The following is a 6,631-nucleotide window of genomic DNA, read 5'->3' as shown; positions in this document are numbered from 1 at the left end:
CCCTTTGACATTACAGGCTAGTGTTTACATGGAATCTGATAATATTTACCTAAGATAATTTCATTTGCCATGTTAATAGCTTTCTCCACTGCTTATTTCTACTTTCAAGAGGCATATTTTGGGGCTGGAGGGCCGAGAGCAGCCGCAGGCAGCGCGAGGTCCCCCACGGGGGCGAAGGGGCGGTGGCGGCAGGGCTAGGTCTGGCCATGCGGACCAAACTCCTGGCTCGGGCAGGTCCCAGCTGCAGGGCAGCCATGAGCCTGGTAGCCTGCGAGGGTTCCCCCGGCCCTGGCCCTGGCCCTTGCCTGGAGCCCAGTCCTGATCAGAAGCACGTTGCCAGGCCCGAATGTACCTGGAACAGATTCACAGCCAGGTGGCTCCGGGGGAGCCTGATGTGACCAAACGCGACTACCTGGTGGACGCAGCCACGCAGATCCGGCTGGCCCTGGACGCGATGTCAGTCAGGGCTACAAGGCAGCTTTCAATCACTACCAGAATGGCATGGACGTTCTGCTCCGAGGCGTGCACGTCCATCCCAACAAGGAGAGACGCGAGGCTGCAAAGCTGAAAATTACCAAGTACCTGCGGCGGGCGGAGGAGATCTTTAATTGCCACCTGCAGAGGACGCTGGGCAGCGGAGCCAGTCCTGGCACGGGTTTCAGCAGCCTGGGGCTCCCGCCCATCCACAACTGAGTTCAGCCCTGGAGCAGCTGAGGGGCTGCAGGGTGGTCGGAGTCATCCAGAAGGAATCTTTACGGTTTTCGGATGCAAATGTACACAGCGAATCTCCAAGAGGGAAGTCTAGGACAGAATCCCCCGAATTTGGATTTGTTTCACCCCAGGACAGTCATGTGCAAAACATTTTTGGAATCCCGTATTCTGAGGCCTGTGTGCTTGGGAAGTGCAACTTCAGGCCAAGCCCAACCGTTCTGTCTTCTCTTTCCTTTTTCACACTTTCTTGGGCACTCAATTTACCCACTCCACATCCCTCCTGAAATCCCACTTCCTTGCCTGTCTCACTCCCAAGCCAGGAACACAAGTCTCCCCAGATTAGGAGAGATGTTAGGGCCACTGGGCCCAGGTCCCTAAAACTAGGCCTGGGTGGATGTCACCGTGTTCCACTACAGAGCTCTGCCCAGGCAGATCCAGGCAGCGGGATGACAGTGCTTGCCTGCAGCAGCCCAGACCCGGGAGGAGCAAGGGTCCGCTTGGGAAGCCTTGTGCCCCAAGAGATGCCCCATTGTGAGGGTTAGAGGGGCTAGGGGGGACTCTCCAGACTGAAGAGATACTGGCAGGGTTAGGGGGTGGCAGGGAAAAGTGAGGTGGATGGGTCAGGAACTCATTAGACAGCTGGCTGGGCTGCCGGGATCTGCTCTCAGGGGGCCTTGGGAGACAACACTGCCTATTTGCTGAGCTTCATCCAGGAGCTGGGCCTTAAGTCAGGGATGGGGAAGAAAGAGGCCAGCCAAGTAACTTCTTACTTTTTTGGCTCAAACACAGGGTTTTAAAAAAAAATTATTATTAGTTATCAGCATTTAAAAGTTGGCAGGTTTCATGGAGAAGTCCAGATATTCTGCTTCTGCTGGAAAATCAGAAGATCTGGAAATGCTGGCTCACATACCTGAGTGTCAGTGGGAGCAGAGGAGGGGCTGTGGGCTTTAATGGGGCACCAGCCCTCCATCTGCCCCTCTCCATCCTGCATTGGCTCACATGCCCGGCTCCTGAGGGCCTTGGTGATTGAGAACCTATTTGAACATTTTGGATTTGTTTGCTCAAGGAGAGATTCCTCCTGGCCTTTGATATTTCGGGCATTTTAAAAGAAAGGATAATGTATTTCACCAAAGCTTTAATTGTCCCAAGAACTCAGTGGGTTTTATTTTTTAAAAAGAGATTTCATTTTTAAAAAGCTGAGAGTGGGTATTCAGAACTGCCTTCCACCCTCCCCATAGCAGTACTTACCTGATATTCATAAGGCCCGGTCTTTCTTTTGTTTTTAAGGGTATTGTTTAAATATATTTATTTATTTTTACTGAAGTTTGGTTGACTTGCAATGTTGTGTTAGTTTCTGGTGTGCAGCATAGTGATTCAGTTATACGCACATATTCACATTCTTCTGCATTATAGGCTATTACAAGATATTGAGTGTAGTTCCCTGTGCTCTACATGAGGACCTTGTTGTTGATCTATTTCATATATAGTGGTTGATGTCTGCTGATCCCGAACTCCTAGTTTATCCCTCCCCCACTCTCCCTTTTGGTAGCTTTTCAGAACATACCACTGCATACTGGTTTTCACTATTTGCTGAGGAGGGGGACACAGAGACACGTCTTCATTTTTTGTTTCTCCTTTTCATCCTTTCCTTCAGGAACATTGTGTTCTCTCCAGGGCTCACATGCAGGTGGCACTAAGCAGCCTGTGGAATCCAGGAATGCCATTCTCAGGATCGCCTCTTTTAACCTCAATACAGTACCACTTGGAGACATGATTACTGGCTGAAGAAGCCTTTGCTGTCCTCCGGGGGAAGGTTCAGCGCCATGACAAGCACTGTTCCCAATGTTGTACCAGCCACAAACATGGTGACGGAGATGAATCTGCCTTTCCAATAGAAGTTGCACAGAAATGAAGAGAAGAGATTGCTTCTCAGGATTCTTTATCAATGCTGGTTACACTTGAACTCTGGGCTGACTGAAGGAATTATCTTTTATATCTAAGTCAGGCTTTAGGTCAGTAGGCAGGCTTAACTTCCTCAACATCTTGGCAGAAGTCGGAGATTTGCAGCAATCTTCTGGGACTACAGCCCCTTCGCTAACATTGCACAGACCTGCTCCTGAAGGTTGTTGAGCTTGTCGAAGAGATTGGGGCTCTCTCCGATAAGGATCACTGGCGCCATATGATTCAACAGCGCCCAGGTTGAGAAGTACTGCTTTCTGGAGGCAGTCAACAATTGCAAGGCCATTGCAATTACCAAAAACTACCAATCCATAGGAAGAATTAACTGCCAGGCTGGCTATTTGCTGTGGTGGTTCTCCATCCACCCACACCAACTAATTCTGTCTGACAACCTGGAGACTGTGTAAGTGGCGAATTTTTAACTTTTAAACAAGGGACATTATCGTGAAGTCCATTGGATGAACTGCAACTGGTAGAAGGGTGAGACTGAGGAGGGATGGGCTGAGGATTGGCACTCCCCACCAGTGTTGGCAAAGGTGGAGCCTGTTCACCCTCTGTGGATTCCACATCATTTATCTCACATAACAATCGAACTTCAAGCATTGGAATGACTTCTGTAATCACTCCTTGTTTGCTGAAGCTATAATGACGTGAGCTGAAACTCCAGCTATGCACAGCATCCTACTTCCTGGACACCAAGAGATGCTCTGAATGGCATACGGATCTTCATATACAATGTCTGTGTTTGGCTTGTCATCTTTATTTCTTGACTTTTCAAATAGTTCAGACATCTTAGTTTATATAATACTTGTAAAGTTATTGCAGAAGCATCCCAGAACTTAATTGACCCATCAGCATGCCCTGTAATAATTATTTCTGAGTAACTTTGAGCACCCAAGCCCCAACTACCTCCATTAATGGGCCATTCCTTTTTGCTGTAACCTTGACGTTTCTGTCTGGCTCCAACAGAATAAAGTGCGGGAATAAGTTCCACAGGACAATCAGCAAAATATTCACAACACGTACCAGGGGATTTATGTATACCCAAAGGGTATGGATTTTCAAATATAGGATATCCATTTTATGCAAGATCTCTAAGTACTAAATCCTTTCCTAGTAGAACAACCGCAGCATACGGTTCTGGAAAATCATTTGGGTATGGTGCTTCACAGAGTGTTAGAAAACCAACAACTGAATAGTCCACTTCTAGCACTGCAGTACTTTCCCCACGCACAACTGTTAAGCAAGGTCTTCTTCCTACAGTATCATATGACAAACCTGATAAAATAATAGAAGGTTCCCCAGAGCTAGTCGTTTTGAATTCCACCTTGAGGATAGGTTTGCATGGTTCTGGCTTCTTCCCATCCTTTAACTGTTTTCCACGTGGAGTTATTGTCTGTACGGCTTAGTGGGGGATCTCACATTCCATTTAGTCAAGGTGCCATCTGAATGACTGCAAACAAATTGTTTTCCTTCATGATGCCAGGCTACAGAGCGGATAGCCTCATCGTATGTGTATCTATAGTCAGCTTTCTTTGATTTGAGGTCCCATAGAACCACTGTTCCAGACTCAGAGCCAATCAAAAGCTTTCCTTCATCCGTTGGATTATCACTTATATGGACGACAGGTTCTGGGTGAGATTTAGATGACAGTTCAATGGCTTTATTCCACTCGATGACGTAGCCTGAGAGTGTGAAGGCATCTACCTCCGCAGTATGTATCTTACCTCCTTCGGTGCCCACATAGAGCCATTTACTCTGAAAAGGCAGGCTGCAAAATGTAACACTTTCTCTGCAAAACTTAAGCGAATGTCGTATGGCAGGTCTCTTTTGACGTAAATTCCACAAATGTAAGATGTCATCAGCCAAGGCACTCACAAGGCACTCGTTAATCAGGAACCGGAGCTGGATTACTGCCGGGCCACTGTTACGTTGGCAGTAACATTCTACTCCTGGACGACCAAAGAGCCTTAAAGCCCCAGTCTAAGTTCTCCATGCCACGATCTTCTGCACAGGGTCAAAGGTCAGGGGTCAGGGTCGATAGGGAAATCCATGGCGAACAGCCTTGCAGAGCTGAAAGTGCTGGGACTGGAGCGCTTCCTGCATCTCGGGCTCCCGGTTCCCAGGCTGGTGGAGCTGCTGCTCCTGCTGCTGCTGCGAGGCTGACGACGAGCCGGTGGCCAGGCCGTCCGGCACCTTCCTGATGTTCAATGTCCTCCTGGTCTCGGCGGGGCTCCCCCCAGCCCAGGAGGGGCGGTAAGGGGCGCGCCCCGGGCGGGGCAGGGGCAAGAACCCAGGCGGGGAGGAGTGGGAGAGGGTGGCAATGGGAGGCAAGGAGGCAGCTGGGGAGAAGCAACAGGTAATCCGAACAGGAAGTCCTGCGACGACGACAGCGCCGCGGCCACCAGAGCCCCGGCGGCGACCCCTCCTCCTCCGAGGCCGCCGGCTCGTGGCGGCTGCTGTGCCGCCGCTTCAGCCGCCGCCTCGCTCCGCGCCCCGGCGGCCCAGCAGTGGCGGCGGCGCCCGCAGCCCGCTCCGCCCGGCCTCACCCGGCGGCGGGCTGACCCCGCGCCGCGCCGCCGCCCCGGCTCGCCGCCGCCGCGTCCGTGGCCCGCGGCCCCGCCGCTCCTCGCCCGCCCGGAGCCCCGCGGCCCCTCGGCGCTTCCTCCCGCTCCGGCTCCTCCTCCTCCCAGGGGGCGCCGGCTGTCCGTCCGCGGCCGCCGCTCGGCCTCGCCTGCCGCTGCCCGCCGGGCACCGCCCGCAGGGCGCCCAGGTGGGGCCCCGCGCTCTCCGCCGCACTGGCCCGCCCTCGCTCCTCCAGAGCCGGCGCTGCCTTCCTCAGGCGCCGCCGCCGCCGCCGCCGCCGCCGCCGCCGCCGCCGCCCGCCCGCGCTCGCGCCGGGCCGCTCCCTCTCGCCTGACAGGGCGCCTGGGCGCTCGGCAGCGACGCCGCTCGGAGCAGCAGCGGCGGCCGCTGGGCCTCCGCGGAGCCAGGCTGCCCAGCATGCGCGCCGCGACCCTCCCACCCCCGCCAACTATTAAACTCTTAGAAAAACAAAGGAACATATTCAGGATCTAGGCAAACAAACAAACAAAACAAAAACAAAAACCTTTGTCTTTATGCCAAAGCAGGATCCATAAAAGAAAACATTGATAAAGGGGACTTCATCAAAATTTAAACCTTTTGCTGTGCCAAATACCCTATTAAGAAGATGAAAAGATGACTTACAGAATGTAAGAAAGATTTGGAAATCACATAGTGGAGAAAAGCACTCTATTTAGAATACATAAAACCTCAAAATTCAACAGTAAAAAACACTAATCGTCCAATTAGAATATGGTCAAAAGACATTCTTGTAACTGCATGTGGATTTAAAGTATCTTAAAATTGAGAGTTTTATTAAGAAATAAAGCTATTCAATTCCCATCTGATTTCCCCAAATCAAGTTTCTATAAATGGTCTCTCAATTCTATTGAATTAAGCTGTATGTCCATCCCTGTGCCAGGTGCACACTATGTTGATTGCTGTAGCTTTGAAATATGTTTTAAATTAATAAGTATGACTCATCCAACTTTGTTTTACTTTTTCAAGATTGTTTGGACTATTCTGAGTCCTACGTATTTTAATATGACTTTTAGCGTTAGCTTGTCAATTTTAGCAACAAACAAACAAAACCCTGCTGTGATTTTCCTAAGGATTGCTTTGAAAAACTGTTAAACTAATAAACAAATTCAGCAAAGTTGCAGGATATTAAATCAACACACAAAAGTCAGTTGCATTTCTATATGCTGACAGTAAACAATCTAGAAAGTAAAATAATTAACAACCACCTTACAACAGCATCAAAAAGAATATTATTCTTAGGAATAAACTTAACCAAAAAAGCAAAAACATGCTTCCTGAAAACTACTTAACACTGTAGAAAGAAACTTTGAAAAACACACAAGAATGGAAAGACAGC

The 6,631-nt window shown here is 50.1% G+C and overlaps 2 pseudogenes; one reads left to right on the top strand and one right to left on the bottom strand.

Annotated features, from left to right (window-relative positions):
• Window positions 1–254: 254 nt before the first annotated feature.
• On the top strand, window positions 255–995 carry LOC116279543 (ribosomal protein S6 kinase-like 1 pseudogene; annotated as a pseudogene).
• A 1,288-nt stretch (window positions 996–2,283) lies between these two features.
• Window positions 2,284–4,908, bottom strand: LOC140688920 (syntaxin-binding protein 5 pseudogene; annotated as a pseudogene).
• Window positions 4,909–6,631: the final 1,723 nt, after the last annotated feature.

This window comes from Vicugna pacos, chromosome 24 (assembly GCF_048564905.1).
Source record: "Vicugna pacos chromosome 24, VicPac4, whole genome shotgun sequence".
In the NCBI taxonomy this organism is placed as follows: Eukaryota; Metazoa; Chordata; class Mammalia; order Artiodactyla; family Camelidae; genus Vicugna; species Vicugna pacos.
The sequence above is the reverse complement of the archived record's forward strand: the minus strand, read 5'-3'. Positions and strand labels throughout refer to the sequence as shown.